This window comes from Hevea brasiliensis, chromosome 16 (genome assembly GCF_030052815.1).
Source record: "Hevea brasiliensis isolate MT/VB/25A 57/8 chromosome 16, ASM3005281v1, whole genome shotgun sequence".
Classification (NCBI taxonomy): domain Eukaryota; kingdom Viridiplantae; phylum Streptophyta; class Magnoliopsida; order Malpighiales; family Euphorbiaceae; genus Hevea; species Hevea brasiliensis.
Genome location: NC_079508.1, coordinates 44,196,407 through 44,216,836, shown reverse-complemented (window position 1 = coordinate 44,216,836; position 20,430 = coordinate 44,196,407). Strand labels below are relative to the sequence as shown.

The 20,430-nt window shown below is 35.1% G+C and overlaps 1 non-coding gene and 2 pseudogenes across 1 annotated transcript; all 3 read right to left on the bottom strand.

The window, feature by feature from the left end:
- Window positions 1–18,004, bottom strand: part of LOC110662793 (probable terpene synthase 8) — a 65,502-nt pseudogene extending 47,498 nt beyond the window's left edge.
- LOC131175065 (small nucleolar RNA R71) lies at window positions 5,679–5,785 on the bottom strand. Its single transcript, XR_009145225.1, has one exon. It is a non-coding gene; the product is annotated as a small nucleolar RNA R71 (small nucleolar RNA).
- Window positions 18,005–18,024: 20 nt separating the features above from the next.
- Window positions 18,025–19,252, bottom strand: LOC110634214 (terpene synthase 5-like; annotated as a pseudogene).
- Window positions 19,253–20,430: the final 1,178 nt, after the last annotated feature.

Here is a 20,430-nt window from a genome sequence, read left to right as displayed (position 1 = left end):
ATCTTATCTTTCTCGAATCCACTAATATCCTAAACCGATTCTGATTACAATATCCCAATTCTTTTAGTTAACAATTCTTCCAAAATTAGTGTCAATCATACTTGTTATTGTAGTTTTGATCCTGAAAGACTAGTCACTAACGCATCAAATTTATTCTCATGTAAGGGAATAGCAACAGAACATATAGTTCTGACACTAACACACAATTAAGTAGTGCTGGGATCAAATAATAACTAATTGTTTCTTTCAAAAATTAAGAACTTACCACAGCCTACATCCAAGTTTCTGCTCTTTCTCCTTGGCGCATAGTGGACGCTCTGACTGGTGTGCTACCATATTCGGGTTGATTCACTGTGTTATAGTGGTGAGGAGTACCAACTCTATTTCTATCTTGACTCTGACTGACGGTCTGTGAAATCCAGAGAGCAGATCGAGGTGGTTTAGTACAATCTTTAGTAAAGTGTCCAAGTTTTCCACAATTGTAGCAGGCTCCAGACGCCTTATAGCATATCCCACCATGATATCTTCTACAAGTTTCACATTGGCGGGAAGGGTAGGAACTTCTAGTTGTTCGACGACTGGACCTTGATGGTCTCTGTCTTACTGATCCACCTCTATCATATCCTTGAGCTCGGAGTTCCTCAAATTCTTTTCTCTTTCTCAAATTACTGTTCGAGCTCTGACCCATAAGTTTCTCCCTCTTTTCCATTTCACACTGCCCTTGTGGGGGTTGGGTCTGTACTTGGGCTTGGGCTGACAGATTATCAGCCATTTGTTGGAAGAAAATGGCCATTTGCTAGGCCATTTGTGCAGTAATTTGTACCGGTAAAACTGGTATAGTCGGGCCTTCGACACTTTGTGGAGCTGGGGCCTCAGCTTGTTCTTCTGCCATCACAGACTGTTCTATTGTCTCATTCTTCTCTTCCATTCTTTTCACAGAATTTTATATTCCTGTACAACCAACATAAGGAGATTCCTCTCCATTAGTTCATATTTATGATGTAAATATACTATATGTATCAAACATTTGAGCAGTTGTAGTTACCGACAAAAAGATTTCAAATTCACAGTTCAAAATTTACTTAAAAACCTTTGCTCTGATACCACTAAAACATGTCACACCCTACCCCTCTGTAAGGCATAACATGATCCCGTAGTATACCTAATGAATTACCAACTCCGTCTACTGATAACCCATTAAATACACTACAAGGGATTTTCAAAACTTTTCTTACTTCTTTTACAGTGGTGAGCACTATTTACAGGTGTTAAAAAAAAACTTTTTGAACTGAAGTGATAAAACTGACACATTTGACTTAATTGGAGTTTCTGTAAAAATTTTGGCAGAGTGCCATCTGTATTTTGGATAAAACAGTTCTTCAGAAAACCTGTAAAAAGCACTTCAATATGTATTTGCAAATCTCATCTCCAATATATTTCTCAACACAACATATTTCTCAATTCAAATCCATAGTGATTTTTCAAAGACTGAGATACAAGAAATATAATACAAAACTATTTAAGTAAATGAAATCTCAGATTTACATTCACGATAATTTACATTTAATTACATACCAAAATATTTTACAAGAGTTTCTATACAACTGCTCAAATAATTTACATACATATTATTACATGCATACATCAAAACCTATGTACATGGGTATACCTATGATATACCTGGAGCTGATATGAAAATGTCCTCAAAGAAACTTACTCACTGCTCTATGCTCTTCTTACCTGCGACAGCATGCAAAGCTATCGCTGAGTGGTGAACTCAGTGGTGCACAACTATAATTTAAAACATAGTACAATATACATTGACAAATTTCTGATAAATAATTTGAGAATCTGAATACTGATCAAATTCCAAAACTTAAAATATTCATTGCCAATAATGTAAATCATTTGTATAAATGACTTGGAGCACAAAATTCAATTTATCAAATCATGACTATCCATTTAAGTAATTCCAACAAAATCAATTATACATAAACCATAATTGAAATCACAATTTCTTACCATTCAAAAGCCATTCTGTATCTCAAAAATCATTATGTATCTCAAAAATCATACTGTATCTCAAAAATCATACTGTATCTCAAAAATCAATCTTTATCTCACTAATATGCAAGACTAATCCGAAAGGGCCATATTCGATGTGATTCTAACTCCCTATGGTCGAGGAGGTCGAATCTGATTCTAACTCCCTATGGTCGGGGAGGTCGAATCTGATTCTAACTCCCTATGGTCGGGGAGGTCGAATCATCGTGCACAGTACCATCACAATAATGAATCTTCCGCAAGGGCCATAACGATAAAATAAACTTAGATCTAACCTCAAATCAGAGGAGAATCTAAGCCTGTGCACGTACCATGGTAATCAAAACACAACTCACTCCATTGTCTTCTCAACAAATGAGAGACGGGTAATAACCTAGTCAAGCATCTATAGTGAGATATAAAACAATATCACAATCCTTTTAGCGAGCATAAATCACAATATAATTCGATTCAAAGTCAATTCCAATATCCAATAATTTTTATGCTCATCACAATTCAAATAATAAAGTTTTCATTTTTTCCATGAATATTACCATCACAATTCAAAACATATTCTATCAAAATTTTCCAAAACATAATTTACTTAATCCATAACAATGCTTAATATATATGGAAATACCATTTCACAAAGCCAAATTCATACATACAATAACAATTTTCAATAATCATGGAATTAAATCCAATGCTTGTTAAACATAATTCATAAGAAAAATATATCATTTAATCATATGAAATATTCAAAACAAAATCAGTTAAAAACTAGTTGTGCACAAACCTCTGATGACTGTCTCCCTGATCTGGACTCAGTGTTTCCTTCCCTTTTCCTGAGTCTTTGATAACTGAGAAACACAATTTGAAGTGTTTCAGTACTAATTTAAACTGTCTCTATCGATGGTGTTTGGTAAATAATGCACTGAACTCAATTATTCACTTAATCACCTAATATACCGACCCTCGTTGCGTTTTAGGTAAATTAGGTCTTAGTGTCATTAATATGTCATATTCAATAGGGTTTTAGGTTTGGTATGTTTTACCAAAGTCATTTCCTTGTTTAGTGCATTTTAATGCAAATTGCTGGATTCCGGGACACTGGTTTGACCTAACCGGACGATCTAGTTTCCTCAGTTTTCGGGTCTCGGTCGAAACTACAAACTTGTAGATCTAGGTCTTATTGCACGCGGTGCAAAATTTCAGGTCAATCCGAGTTAAGTAGACCAAGTTATGGTCATTACACTATTGCTGGTCAAGTGGTACCATTTTAGGTCAATTTTAGGTCAAATTGGTCAATTCTGGTTCGGCCAGTTTTTGGACCCGAACTTGTGCAAGTTGTTTGACTTGCTTATGGTCATTTCTGGGCTTTGGTGTCTTCATAAGACTTGTAGGTATGGGTCTTAACTATTCTTGGTCAAAATTTCAGGTCAATTGGGCCTGGTTTGAGTGAGTTATGGCCTAAACACTCACTGCTGCCCAATTGGTCATTTTTCAGGTCCTAATTGCACCTAATCCGAATTGGTCATTTTTTTAGGTCACCTTGCAAGCAGAATTTTGGCATGGTTTCTCAATGAAAGTTGGCACATTTTGTGCCTAGTTTCACCTCAAATTGGTCTCATACCAATTGAGGTTACACATTCAAGGTTATAGGCTAAAATATACACTACCCTCAATATGCATTTCACACCCCAACTTCAAACACACACTTACCTTTGCCATTTGTTTACTTACCTACCAAACTGTTTTGGCACATTACTAAAAGCATTTTCTACATTACATTAGCATTATTTTGGGCAGATTCCAATCACCCTCAACACACCAAATATCATTCACAATTACAATTTCTAAGTACCATTACAAACACACCTAAACATTACAAACTTTACATACACTTTACAATGTTAATTTACATACATATCATCAATCCTTCTAGGTCAATATTCTGCCCACACTTCCTTCAATATATACCATTCCTCAAGTGTCCACAAGCTGCCACAAACCATTCTTCAACATCACATTGCCGTCCCATATACCAATTTCCATCAAAGTGCATAATTCACCATATAAACATGAAATAATTCACTAAGTTACTAAATCACCATGATTAACATTATTTCTCATCAATTATGTGCACAAATACCTCATCAAAAACGTGACTCATGGCTATCCAAAATGAAAACAACAATAACCCTTCAAACTCAAAATTTTCCTTCACCAAACTAACACCCATAACATGAACATAAACTTTAACAAAGAAATTCTCAAAAAATGTAAACTTACCTTTGATTGTAACTTGCTAAACCTTCACCAAGCTTCTCAAAATTGGTATCAATATCTTCCTTGTGATGTGTAGACCATTTTTTGTGAAGGAACCTAAGAGCTTGGAGTTGAAAATGGAGGATGGATCAAGCTTTACCCAAAATGGCCATGGAGGTTTTTGTGTTCTTCAATTCGGCATTCTTGAGAGAATATGAGGAAGATGATATTTCAGCTGGTTAGTGGACTTACTTCAGCCATATTTATGTGTTTATTTTATGCATTAGTGGTCCACTCATAAATTTAATCATATTATAAACTTAACTCCCACTTATTCCACATTTAACCCATGATTTCCACTATTTATTTTAGGTACCACTAAACTAATTTTTCATTTTATTTTCTAAGTGTAATACTATTTATTTTTAATGGACATTTAGGTCAAAAGACAATTCGGGGTGTCAAATGACCATAATGCCCTGTTAGATTACGTTCGATTTTTCGATAAACCGTATTTTATGCTTTTTCGATTTCTCACTTTTCTTTGTACTAATTATTTAATTTTTCTTTAATCTTTCTAATGAGATTTATACTTCAATAAGGTTCTATTTAAGTCCTAAAATATTTTCCGTGGTTCCCCGATCCGAGCTAGTCAACGGTCCACGCCGTGACTTCCCTGATCACCCATCGCTAGGTTTCTACGCTTAACTTGATCACATTTCTTTGCTATTATTTTTCCTTTGTTTTTCTTGTATTTTCTTTTCTTGTATTTCATTATTTTATGTCTCCTCCCTCGTGTCAAAGTGTAGTTCTAGGCATCCTAGCTGTCCGGACAGCACTGGTCACCGGAACAGCAGAACGCACTATCGAACTTTGGGGTGTTACAAGCAGAGTCTAAAAGAAGAAAAGATGAACTCAGAATTCAAAGACGAACTCAGAATTCAAAGACAGCAAGAGAAACATCAAGAGTAATAGGTGATAGAAGCTATGGAAAACAACAACAACCGACAATTAAGGATCATACTTTTCCTAGTTTTAGAGATTTTAGACCGAGTATTACAAGGGCTAGAGTGGAAGCAAAAAACTTTGAGTTAAAGCCCTCACTTTGTCAAATGGTTCAACAATCAAAGTTTGGGGGAGGTCCTACTGAGAGTCCACATGTGCACCTTGCACATTTTCTTGAGATTAGTGACATGCTAAAGATAAATGGAGTGTCAGATGATGCCATCCAACTGAGATTATTTCCTTTTTCTTTGAAAGATCGTGCTAAGGAGTGGTTGCATTCATCACCTCCGGGTTCAATAACTACTTGGGATGAGTTATTACAAGCTTTCTTGGCTCAATATTTTCCTCCTAGCAAGACTGCAAAATTGAGAAATGAATTAACTTTTTTTAGACCAAGGGATGATGAGAGTCTCTATGAAGCTTGGGAGAGATATAAGGATCTTCAAAGGAGATGTCCGCATCATGGAATCCCTAAATGGATTCTAGTTTAACATTTCTATAATGGTGTTTCTCCAGCAATTAGAAGTATAATTGATGCATCTTCAGGAGGTGATCTTATGGAAAAGTCAGAAGATGAAGCTTATTCAGCATTGGATAAAATTGCTTACAACAATTATCAATGGAGCTGTGAAAGAAATGAAATGAAGAAGCCACCAGCTGGTGTATATGAATTAGATGCCATGAGCATGTTCGATGCCAAATTTGATGCTTTGAAGAGAAAAATGGATAAGTTAAGCATGAAGGTTGACTCATCAATTGGAGGATCTAGTCATACAGAAGATGTTAGTGTGGGAAATATGCATTGTATCAACGATTTTCCTTCCTATGGGCAAGAGTTTGGAAATGAGCAAGTTGATTTTGTTGGGAATTACAATCAGAAACCAATTAGTAATCCTTTTTCTATTACATATAATCCAGCATAGAGGAACCACCCTAACTTTTCTTGGGGAGGTCGATAAGGGCAGCAATAGAATTATTAACAACCTCCTAATTTTTAGCAACAACAGCAAAATTTTTAGCAAAATAGAGTACCACCTGGATTTCCACCACAAAGGAATCAAAATGCACTTATTCCACAACCACCAGTTCAGTCTTCAGACCAAGATTCAATTTTTAAGTCTATGACGGAGAATTTCTTAACTGCTCAACAAAAATAAGGAGAAATGATTCAATAATTAACTTTAAGGATAGACTAGCTTGCCACTCATAACAAGATGTTGGAAACCAAATAGCTCAACAAGTAAGTTCTTCTAGTAAAGCACAAGGAAAACTTCCAAGTCAACCAGAGAATCCTAGAGAACATTGCAAGGCAGTGATCCTGTAATGGCCCGGCCCACTAGTGATATTGTCCGCTCTGGGCTGAAGCCCTCACGGTTTTAAAACGCGTCAATAGGGGTTAGGAACCTCCATCTTATGAACCCAGCATCTCTCCCGTGTTTTGTCGATGTGGGATTTGCCTAGGGTGTTACAATCCACCCCCCTTATGGGATTCAGCGTCCTCGCTGAGGTTTGTCCCACCATCGTTCAAGGTTGCACACGGAGCGGCTCTGATACCACAAATGTAATGGCCCGGCCCACTAGTGATATTGTTCGCTCTGGGCTGAAGCCCTCACGGTTTTAAAACGCGTCAATAGGGGTTAGGAACCTCCATCTTATGAACCCAGCATCTCTCCCGTGTTTTGTCGATGTGGGATTTGCCTAGGGTGTTACAGATCTTAAGGAGTGGGAAAATTTTGGGAAATGAAAAGAAATATGAGGTAGAAGAGGAAAAGAAGAAAGAAGATGAAGACAAAAATGAATCTATTTCAAATCGTGATGAAGTTAATGAGGAAGCAAACAAAAAGAAGGAAGTTGAAAAAGAAGAAGAGGAAAAGTATTTGCCTCAACCACCATACAAGCCACCATTGCCATATCCTCAGAGGTTTCAGAAAGGAAAGCTAGATAAACAGTTTGGTAAATTTTTGGAAGTTTTGAAGAAATTATACATCAACATTCCATTTACAGATGCAATTTCTCAAATGCCCTCATATGCTAAGTTCCTGAAAGAAATTTTATCAAACAAGAGGAGATTAGAAGATTATGAAACTGTGGCATTAATAGAAGAGTGCAGTGCTCTCTTACAGAATAAACTTCCACCAAAATTGAAGGATCCAGGAAGTTTCTCTATTCCTTGTCATATTGGGGACACTAGTATTGAAAAGTCATTGTGTGATCTTGGAGCTAGTGTAAGTTTGATGCCACTCTCCATTTGTGAAAAGCTAAAGGTAGGAGATTTGAAGCCCACCACCATTTCTTTGCAACTAGCTAATAGATCCATCAAATATCCTATGGGAATTTTGGAGAATGTGCCCTTAAAAGTTAGAAAATTTTTCATTCCTGTGGATTTTGTGGTTCTTGAAATGGAAGAGGATATTCACATACCTATCATCTTGGGAAGGCCATTTTTGGCCACAGCAGGGGCTATAATTGATGTAAAGAATGGTAGATTGACATTAAGTTAGAGAAGAGGAGGTGGAATTTAATTTGAATTAGACTTTGAAAAAACGTCATGGAGTTGATCCTTGTTTAAGGGTGGATGTTATTAATGAGATTGTGGAAGTAGAATTTAAGAAAAGATATCTTAAGGACCCTTTGGAGAATTGTTTGGTACATATTAGAACAACAAAGGATGAAAATCCTGAAGTTGCAGCTTTTGCTCAAATTTTGGAAGCTACTCAAGCAGTTATAGGAGATCAAGTTTTGCAAGTTGAAGAAATGAAATATGAAGTTGCACACCCATCTTTGCTAGATGAGAAGGATGCACCACAGGTAGACCTCAAACCACTTCCTTCTACATTAAGGTATGCTTTTCTTGGACCTAATTCAACTTATCCTGTCATTATTAATGCAAGTTTGAGTGATGTACAAGTTGAAAAATTGCTGAGAGAGTTAAGAGCACATAGGAAAGTCATTGGTTACACCATTGATGACATAAAGGGTATAAACCCTACCTTGTGCATGCATAGGATTCTTTTAGAGGATAATTTTAAAGCCACCATAGAACATCAAAGAAGGTTAAATCCTAATATGAAAGAGGTGGTGAAGAAAGAAGTCTTGAAACTGCTTGAAGCTAGGATCATTTATCTTATTTCTGATAGTAGTTGGGTTAACCCGGTTCATGTAGTTCCTAAGAAAGGAGGTATGAACATTGTGAAAAATGAAAATAATGAGTTGATACCTACTAGAATTGTCACAGGGTGGAGGATGTGTATAGATTACAAGAAGCTTAATAGTGCCACTAGGAAAGACCATTTTCCTTTGCCTTTTATTGATCAAATGCTAAAGAGGTTAGCAAAACATTCATATTTTTGTTATTTGGATGGGTATTCTGGTTTTTTCCAAATCTCAATACATCCTAGTAATCAAGAGAAAACCACATTCACATGTCCATATGGCACATTTGCATATAGAATGATGCCTTTTGGCTTATGTAATGCACCAGCTGCTTTTCAGCGGTGTATGAGGGCCATTTTCTCTGATTTTATTGAGGAAATTATGGAAGTTTTCATGAATGATTTTTCTATATATGGTTTTTCTTTCGATAATTGTCTATCTAACCTCTCTAAAGTGCTTAAAAGATGTAAAGAAACAGATTTGGTGCTAAATTGGAATAAATGTTATTTTATGGTGCAAGAAGGCATTGTTCTTGGACATTTGGTATCACATACAGGAATTGAAGTGGACAAGGCCAAAGTAGAAGTGATTGAGAAGATGCCTCCACCAACTTCAGTGAAAGGAATTAGAAGTTTTCTTGGGCATGCTGGGTTCTACCTGCGATTTATAAAGGATTTTTCAAAAATTGCTAAACCTCTTACAAATTTGTTAAATCATGATATTCCTTTTAATTTTGACCACGCTTGTTTTGATTGTTGTAATAGGTTAAAGGAAGCTCTAACAACAGCCCTTATTATGCAACCTCCGGATTGGTCATTGCCATTTGAGATTATGCGTAATGCTAGTGACTTTGCTGTGGGAGCTATACTTGGTCAGAAAAAAGAGAAGAGGCCTTATGCAATCTATTATGCCAGCAAAACTCTAGATGATACTCAAGTAAATTATGCCACCACTGTGAAAGAATTTTTAGCTGTGGTATTTGCTATGAAAAAGTTCAGATCATACCTGGTTGGATCAAAAGTGATTTTCTATACAGACCATGCCGCCATAAGATATTTGATGAATAAAAAAGAAGCAAAACCAAGACTGATAAGATGGGTTATATTGCTACAGGAGTTTGACTTACAAATTAAAGACAAAAAGGGAGCTGAAAATATTGTGGCGGACCATCTATCAAGGATTAAGTATGAGAGTAAGGATGGAAATGAAGAGGAATTGCCAATTGGTGAGTTTTTCTCGAATGAGCAATTGCTAGTTGTTGTTGCTGCATTGCCATGGTTTGCATATTTTTTCAATTACCTGTCATGTGGAGTTCTCCCACCAGATTTGAGCTATCAACAGAAAAATAAATTTTTGCAAGTTGTGAAATTTTATACATGGGAGGATCCATTTTTATTCAAGAGATGTAATGATGGCCTAGTTAGAAGGTGCGTGCCTGAAGAGGAAATAGGAAACATTTTAGAGCACTGTCATTCTTCTGACTATGGAGGTCATTTTAGTATGGATAAAACAGTGGCTAAAATACTTCAAGCTAGATTTTATTGGCCACACATGTTTAAAATTGTGAGAGAATTTATTTTCAGATGTGATAGATGTCAAAAAGTGGGGAATATTTTAAGGAAAAATGAAATGCCACAATAAGGAATTTTAGAGATTGAGTTATTTAATGTTTGGGCCATAGATTTCATGGGACCATTCCCATCATCTTTTGGGAATAAGTACATTTTGGTAGGTGTGGATTATGTGTCTAAATGGGTTGAGGCCATTGCTTCCCCAACAAATGATGCAAGGGTAGTAGTGAAATTTTTGAAAAAGTTTATTTTCACTATATTTAGAGCTCCAAGAGCTATAATCAGTGATGGTGGATCTCATTTCTGCAATAAACAGTTTGAAAATCTTTTGAAGAAATATAGAGTTACTCATAAGGTATCTACACCTTATCATCCTTAGACTAGTGGGCAAGTTGAAGTATCTAATAGGATATTGAAGAGAATTCTGCAAAAAATTGTTAATCATTCAAGGAAGGATTGGTCATTGAGGCTAGATGATGCATTATGGGCGTACAGGACAGCTTACAAGACACCGATTGGAACCACACCTTTTAAGCTAGTCTATGGGAAATTATGTCATTTGCCAGTTGAGTTGGAACACAAAGCATATTTGCAATTCGAACTTTGAATTTTGACTTAAACAGTGCTGGAGAGAAAAGGTTACTTCAATTAAATGAACTTGAAGAGATAAGGTTGGATGCATATGAGAATGCTAAGATTTTTAAGGAAAGGACTAGATTTTGGCATGATAAGTATATTAAAAGAAAGGAGTTTAAAGAGGGTGACCTGGTTTTATTGTATAATTCTAGATTTAGACTCTTTCCTGGGAAGTTGAAATCAAGATGGTCTGGTCCTTTCAAGGTCGTCAAAGTTTATCCACATGGAGTTGTGGATATTTGAAGTGAAAATTATGATTTTTTTAAAGTTAATGGTTAAAGGCTCAAGATTTATATCACAGGCCAGCCCATTGAGAAGGGAAAAAGTTGTTTCCTTGATGATCTACCAATTCACTAAATTAAGGAGGGTCAAGCTAATGACCTAAAATTAGCGCTCTTTGGGAGGCACCCCCAAAAATTTTTCCTTATACTTAATTTTTCTTTTATTTTGTTTCATCTTATATCCTATTGAACTCAAATTTGACATTAAAATTTCTTTCTGCAGGTTGGTGGAGATTTTCAAGCAAATGTGTATGCTGAATTGAAAGAATTAATGCCTGGGAAATTGTTGAACCTTATATTTGTCTTCCATGATGCATATTGTTTTTAACAAAGTCAAATTTGAACTAATTTGAGCTTTATGTCTTATTGCAGCAACATGGTGGAGTGAAAGGCCATTTTAGTTGCAGTATTTTGAGGAAATTGGTGAGAAATATAGGAACTTTCATGCTAATCAATGGTAACATGCTTTTGATTTTACTTTTTGGGTAATTAATTTTGATGTAGTGCACTGAGATCGACATATTTGCCATTGTATATTTTGTGAAATTTCATGATATAATTCTGCAGAAATTTAATCATGTGAACAGTGTCTGCAGTAGAATTTTATTCCTTATTCATGAATTTTTAATGATGAGTTTGGGGTTGAATTTGGGTGTTATTCCTTGTGATGTGATTGTTAATGTGAATATTACTTGAATAATATTTTAGTTTGTGTTTGGTGGATTGATAGATTTTAATTGTTCTTAGTGATTAATTAGGTTTCAATTGAATTTTGAGTGAAATTTCTGTGCAAATTGTGTTTTGGGTTTAGTTTTAATGTGTTTAGGATCACATTTTTGGGTTTTATATCAGGTCATTTAACACTAGGTTTAACATGATGTATGCTGGGGGTGTCACCACCAAAACCTGTTCTTGGCACTTAAAATTGCAAAAAATGTAAAACCTGCCGAGAGTTTCAAGGGGTCTCACATGCCTCATGTAGCACTTCATGTACAATAACACGGGGCATGTCATTTTTCCCTTTTATTCCAACATGCCTCATGTTATTCATATTACACTAAATCACACAGGGTATGTCACCCCTCACTATTCTCAACATGCCTCATGTTAGACACTAGGTATATCACCACTTAAACTTTTACCCTAGCCATTTTATCATATTTCATCTCATCAGCCGCACGACCTAAACTTTCACTGTTCCTTCCATGGTGTGCACCAAATAGCTTTCCACCCACATACCCAAGCTGCAAGCCATAAAAATGGCTACTAATAGTAATTCTTCAACCCCAATACCAAACCCTACACCACCCAATGCTCAACCCGAAACACCCATTTTGTCCCCAAATCCCCAAATTGCCAATACGAACCCTAATTCTCTACCTCGCCAATCCTCTCATTCCACCCCTAATCCTGACAATGCCACCCAAGACGTAACACCTCCCTCCTTAAAACTCACCAAATCTGCCCCTTCAGCTATGTATGAGACACGAAAAAGAAAGAAATCAGTTCTCCACTCCTCTGCTTCACCGAAACAGCCTAGAGTTGTTTCCCTAAGACCCGTTAGTGCCAGAACCCACTCTGCTGCCCAAAATCCTATTTCACCGCAGGTTTCTTCTGCTCTAATTAGGGTCCAATCACCCCTGCATCATTCACTAACAGTGTCTCAAACTGCTCCAGTTATCCCTCAATCTGGAAATTAGGTAAACTCATCTTACCCATGGACTTTTAGGGACTTTGAAATGAGGAAAAATTATGAGGCCCTTGCTAAAAAGAAAATTTTAGCCACCAAGTACATTGATGAACACAGTCTCAGGGAGATAGGGCTTTACAAATCTATTAGTGAATATTTGGAAAATATAGGTTGGAGTGATTTTGCTAAGATTCAAGAACCTGCTTCTAAGGAATTGACAATTGAGTTTTTAAGCTCATTGCAATTAGACTTCCAGCCCATGCAAAGTAACCATAAGGACATCATTTCCTTTAGGTGTTTGGGTCAGGACAGAGAACTTAACACTGTTCAAGTGAATGCCTTATTTGGTTTTTGTAATGATGGAACAAAAGTGATAGAGTGGCAAAGGACTATTTATGACCCCCCTACATTTTGGAAGTCCATTGCACCATATGGAAAATACTACAACCCTAGTTCTGCTAAGGCCTCAGCCATCCAAGACCCTACTCTGAGATACTTGCAAAGATTCATGTCTTACACTATACTAGGTAGAGGGCACAGTAATGTGGTTATAGGAAAGAATGATTTATTGTAACACCCTAGGCAAATCCCATATCGACAAAACACGGGAGAGATGCTGGGTTTTTAAGTTGGTGGTTCGTAACCCCTAGTGATGCGTTTTAAAACAGTGAGGGCTTCGGCCCAGAGCGAACAATATCACTAGTGGGCCGGGCCATTACATTTGTGGTATCAGAGCCGCTCCGCGTGCAACCTTAAACGAGGTGGGGCAAACCTCAGCGAGGACGCTGAGTCCTATAAGGGGGGTGGATTGTAACACCCTAGGCAAATCCCACATCGACAAAACATGGGAGAGATGCTGGGTTTATAAGTTGGTGGTTCGTAACCCTTAGTGACGCATTTTAAAACCGTGAGGGCTTTGGCCTAGAGCGGACAATATCACTAGTGGGCCGGGCCATTACACAAGCTATCATTTATTGATTTCATTGACATTTTTGCTACTTCGATTAAGCCAATGAGGACATTGTCTAATTTGAGTTTGGGGGAGGGGGCACATGTTTCTAAAACTTTTTCAGAACAGCACGTTACCTAAATATGCATAACAATAAAACAAAAAACATAGGGAACTAAAAATCTAACCACTGCAAAATCAGATTCTTAAGTGCAGGTGTTTTCTTATTAATGGAAGCTGTCTCAAATCATACTATGGATAAACAAAAAGGTATGCCTCCATATAAACTTGTATATAAATTTTGATTATATATTAGCCGTCGGTACCAATTACATAATTGATCTCACTTTTATTGATTATTTATATATTTACATTTTAAGAATTGAAACAAAAAAGAAGAGCTCTGTACTATGATGGTACTCTTAATATGAATATATAGTCAAAGAAAATAACATCTCAAAATATAATTTTGAAGTCCAAGCTATGTTTAATTAATGAATTATAACTTTTGCATTAGGAGAAAGTGGAATTATGATGGTGATATCTGAAAAAATTTTAATAATAAACTGAAAATATATACAACATTGTTTGGTGAGAATTAATTTTTTATTAATCCTCATGTCAATCTGTTATAAATAATTAGTATATTTGGATTATGGTAATTGTAACACCCCAGGCAAATCCCACATCGGCAAAACACGGGAGAGATGCTGGGTTTATAAGTTGGCGGTTCGTAACCCCTAGTGATGCATTTTAAAACCGTGAGGGCTTCAGCCCAGAGCGGACAATATCACTAGTGGGCTGGGCCATTACAGTAATAATAGTATATATCGAATTGGTAATGTGAAAACATGTTGATATTTAATTCTTAGCATCTAAGAGATATCAAAATTGGCAGTTAAGTGTTTGTGGGCTTTTGTTAGTTTTGTGTGCATGGAAAAGGAAAATCAATAAGCATGTGCTTTGATAAATTATTTTTTAGTATTATTTTTTAATTGCTTGTTTTAACAAGATTCAAAGTTTGAATATAATCATTAAAAATTTAGTTTTGTTTAGATCCATCTAAAGTTCTGATATTTCAAAATATATTTATAATAACTTGACTAACTTATTATTAATCCCTTTTAACACTTAAATTATGTTGTCAGTAGAGGATGTTTTCACTTGGCTGCTGTTACCTTTTAAGTCTTCTTTTTTCAGTTTTGTCCTATGTAGAAATAATATGTAGGCCTAGTCATGGATAATCATCATCATATTAGTATAGGCCTAGTTACAATTTATTTATTATAGAATTTATAATAATATATTTATTATGAGCTGATTATTATATGAATACAGGTATAATTATTGAAAGTGATTGTGAAGTAGAAAAAGATAAGAATGATATTGTTGAAATTGATGAAGATCTTTTTATGAAACGACAAGTGAGCAATAATGATAATTTACTTGGAAGAGTGGTTTCTAATGCAGAGGAAGCATTTGCTTTATACAACAATTATGCATTGGGAATCGATTTCAATGTTCGTAAAGGGAAAGTTAGATATAGTGTTGGATCAAAGAATGTGAAATAACGTGAATATGTTTGCTCTAAACAAGGTTTTAAATTAGATGATATTTGTTCAGAAAATAAAATGGAGAATAGGTTGGATACTCGAACTGGTTGTGAAGTTTTTATTCGTTTTACAGTTGAAAAAGATGTGTGGAAGGTTACTCATGTTATCCCAACACACAATCATGAGTTAGCATCAGTAAGAGAAAGGCATTTGTTAAGGCCAGGACGAAATATTTCAAATGTTAAAGCTGTTGTTATTAATACAATGGTAAATGCAGGTATGCGCACAAAGGATGCATTTTCTTTTTTAAGTGAAGAACATGGAGGGTTTAAAAATATTAGATTCGCAAAAAGAGATTGTTATAATCATGTAAATAAGCAGAAATTGATGAAAATTTATGTAGAGGATGCTCAAAGTTTGATGAACTATTTGAAGCGAAAAAAAGGCTGAAGACCCCTTTTTTTTATGCAGTGCAAGTTAATCAAAAAAATCGCATGACTAATTTTTTTTTGAGAGATGGGCGAGCAAGAATTGATTATGATTGTTTTAGAGATGTTGTGAGTTTTGACAGTACATATAGGATTAACAAATATAATCTCATTTGTGCTCCTTTTATAGGTGTTAACCATCATTAGCAAAATGTGATGTTTAGTTGTGCTTTTTTACTAGATGAGAAGATTGATTCCTTCAAGTTGTTATTTCAATCATTTTTAGAGTCAATGGGAAATCAACCTCCAATCACTATCTTTACAGATCAAGATTCTGCAATGTCAAATGCGATTAAGGTAGTGTTTCCAGCTACACATCATCGTTTATGTTTATGGCACATTAGCAAAAATGCTCCTTTCCATTTTGGAAGTCTCAATTCCAATCCTGAATTTCAGAAATTATGGAAGAAATGTTGTACTGGTTGTGAATCTGTAATAGATTTTTAAGAGACTTGGGATGAAATGATCAGAAGATATAATATTTCAGATAATAATTGGTTCAATCTTATGCATACAGTTCATGAAAAATGGAATACCGTGTTCACTAAAGGTAGTTTTACTACTGGGATAAAATCATCTCAAAGAAGTGAAAGTACTAACAATCTTTTGACTGGTATAGCAAATATAACAACAAGCCTTACTCATTTTCACTTGCATATGAGAACATAGTTGCAGGTTTGTGTTCAAAGGAGTTAGATGAAGATTTTCTTTGCAAGCAAGGTAAACCTGTTACTGCAGTGAAGTATAATGGTATTTTAGAGCATGCAGTCAAAATTTATACATGCAAAATGTACATGTTATTTGAAAAAGAGTTTCTTCATAGCCTTGCAACCTTGTGGAGAGAAGTAACTAATGATGGATTATTTTGCACTTATGAAGTGAAAGAAGAGGCTAATGAATGAGAGCACATGGTTCATTTTAATATACTTAATCATCACATTTCATGTACTTGTAAAAAGTTTGAGTCGAAAGGGATTTTATGCTCTCATGCTTTGCGACTTTTTAGTGTGAGAAATGTGATTAGCATTCCAAATCAGTATATTTTAAAGAGGTAGACAAAAGAAGCTAAGAGAGGAATGATGTTGTATGAGAAAAATATTCATTTTCCTGGGAATAAAGAAGAGGTGGAGCTAGTATGACACCATTCAATGATGCATATAGCTAGCAATTTGATATATAAGTGTCAAGGAAATGATAGTACTAGACAAATGTGCCAAGAAGGTTTAATGAACCTTGAAGTCAAACTTGATTGTCAATTAGCAAGGTTAAAATTAGGTGAAGCTCATGTTGATGACAATGATGACCATGGTAATGTATATGACTTAAATTATTTTATTTTTATGGTAAATTTCTGACTCACTTTTTATAATTGATATGTTGTTATTTGTTTGATCTAGTGCACCAAGTCATACCTATAACTTGGTGCACCGAGACTATTGAATAATTTCCCTATTTGAGACACGTCTTGGCTTAAGAAGTAGTTCCTCATTTATGTCCTTCCATGCATTTACAAATATTTTATCAATATCTCTAACAGCCTTCTCTTTTGACACACCAAATTCCTTCATGTAGCACTCCACACTTGAAGGAGAGTATCCCCGCTTTTGCTCCTCCTTTATTGTGCATGATATATTATTTCCGTTTAAAAAACACAGAAATCAGATCAGGAGAATATATTTTTTAGTGCTTATATGCATGCTAGAATTTTCATATATATATATGTGTGTGTGTGTGTGTGTGTGTGAAATTAATGATACCTCCTGGCCTGCTATGTCATTCTTCAAAGTTCCAAGTAACTTGGGAGAGTTAACAATTTTTAGGTTACTTCGTATCCATAACATTTCCTTGATCCCTACATCCTTCATTCTAAGGAGGAATACTGAAGCAAGGACATCACAAGTGCTTACGATTAATTCATTCTGTTCATAATCATCGAATGCTGGCACATACCCATTTTTTGCCCATTGTGCTCAATTATGTAGCCTCTTGTCAGTTCTTTAAACTAATAACAGGGGGGAAAAATGAAAGAAATCAGTTACACATGATAAATGGGAAGAAAAAAAAAAATTAAAGCCATTCAACTCGAGAAAAATTTCTTCAAACTATGCGGGCAATTACGCAAACTCTTTTCCATGAAACATTAAACTAATTGCTCAAAATCAAGGGTCATCCAATGTCTATAAGAGAACTATCCATCAAAAACTATCAAACTAATTACTTAAATGGAAAGTATTATCCAGCAAATCTTACCATCTCCTTGGCATAAGAGGTTTTGAAAGAGCTTCCTTCATTGCCATCATTCTCCGTCTCTTCAAAAAGTTTCAAAAAACCCTTGTAACGATTTTTCATGTACCCGGGTAGTTGATCATCAATGCCATCAACATTGCACCTGAAAATTTGCAGGAAAAAAAATGGTTGGGCTATATTCACTTTTGTATATATGGTGATTGAAATTTTGTTATGTATTCCATGTCAAGTTCCTATAACCTTTCAAATGCAGCTATAAAACGATAGAGCTCATCCAGTGTTCCATATGCGTCGTATGTGTTATCTAGCACTGTCTCCACTTGCACATACTTAGCAATCATCAACTGAGAAGCACCAAACTGAGGCTCGCAAATGCTTCCAAGTGCCCATACATAGGTCTCCACAATTCTATCTCTTGTATAAGGATACTTGTGCGTAACATTCAAGTCTCTCGACCACCTGATAATATAACATAATTCAATTCATGTTAAATTAATTAATCTATATACCCTGTGTGTGCATGTGAAACAAAATTTACCTTGAGAGAATGGCTAGCTCTTGTCTATATAATAATTGAATTCGATTGTAGTCCAACTTTGCAAACTTCAGCAGGGTTTCATTGCGAGACTCCTCTTTTTGGTAAAAGGATATATATTGGTGAATCTTTAGTCTTTCCATGCTTTGATGGATTGGCCACACCAGAGAATTCTTTATATGTTCAGCAAGATGGGGGCTTGCCTGCTCAGCTAGAGTTTCCAGGTATTGCTTTGTAAAAGCAAGGGCTTCATCTAAAATATCTTCTCCATGCACACATAGAAAGCTAGCTTCATATAAGCCAAGGAGGCTTTTCACATCATTGGTGATGGCTTTCTTGAACCCTCCATCATTGTCTTTGAATTTGTTAAAAACATCTGATTCATGATGATCACCCACATCACATATTAATCTTCTTAATATTGACAATGTTTATATACAGACACTCACCACAAGTCACTTTATGACCATGTTGTCCTAAGATCCGAAATAGAAGTCCCGCAACGTGAAGGTCATATTCATTTTCATGGAGGAAAATGGGAAGAGCAATGAAAATATAGTTTAATTGTTCTTCAATTTCATTCTCAAAATAATGACAATCCAAGGCAGCATAATATATCAATAAATTCAATATTTTCGATTAATCCTCCTGTAGATTGCATTAGTATATCTTTCACCTTTTCTTTAAATATTTCCACCTCTTTAGTAGGCGATTCAAACTCCTGCACGGACATTAGTTGAATGCCAATTTAACATCATGATTAAAAAGAAAAATATTATCTATTAATTATAAATATGATAGAGATATGCCGAATCTTGGAAGGATAAGGAAGCAAAAGAGCAGCCCCAAACGCTGGGGGGAAAGTTTGCCGATGGACGAAAATAATGGTCTTGCTCAATTTTTGCTTTGAGTGGCCATTTTCCTGCAAAGCACCTGCTTGCTAATTAAAACAATTGATCACTTGCTTGTGCCTGCCCTAAACGGAGAAAAGCAACGCTATTTATAGAGAGAATGCCAACATTTTTTAGTCATTTGTCCGCCCATAGCTGTCATTGTCAGTTCTTAGTTTTTTTTTTTCTTTTAATTTTTTAAACATTATATATATATATATATATATATATATATATGATTATATATGTAAATATGAAAATACAATCACAAGGAGAAAATGTATTGAAATTAGGTTAAAAGCTTAAAGTGGAAATTACAAAAAAATATCATGAGGTTTCACTCGTTTTCATTTCAAGATCCATAATTCATTTTGTGATAAAATGGTACCTTGAGGTTTAACACTATTAGCAAATTAAGTGAATTATTTAACTCTCGAAAATAGTCAGAATCTGAGATCCATTCCTTTCCGAATACTATGGAAAAACTTATGCATTTTCTCTTTGAAAAGGTCTATTTGTTAGTTCTAGTATTTTATGATGACCAAATCTCTAGGCTAGAAGAATTTGACAGGGTGTCTAGAAGTGCTAGGGAGTTTGGGGGGAAATTTTAGTGATGTTGACTACCGCAAATGCATGAGTCGTTCAAATATTGTAAAAAAAGATATCGTTCCCATAAAGAATTATATTTTCAATTGAATTTTTGATGTAAAATGAACTATGTTAAAGTTGTATTTTGATCAAAAAAATATAAGAAATTTGGAAATTTGAAGTTTAGGGTATAAAATGTAAGACTCAATTCAAACAACGACTAATTTAATAATTGGCTAAATAAAGAAATTGAGAATATTAATGATGAAAATTAATAAAATGAGATTAAACTAAGCACTAAAAAGTAAAATTCAAAGCAACAAATGTAAAAAGACGATTTCAGAGTTAAGGGTTCATATTCAAGTCAATTTGAGATTTTCCTAACTAGCCCAATTTATGAAATTTATGGATATAAAGGAGACTAATTCTAAAATCCTTTAAAATCTCTTTCGAGTGAATCAAAGAGTGCCTTGGTTAAGTAAATCCTACTTTTGTGGAGTTTAAAATTAACCAAGACCCATAAGGTTCTTTAA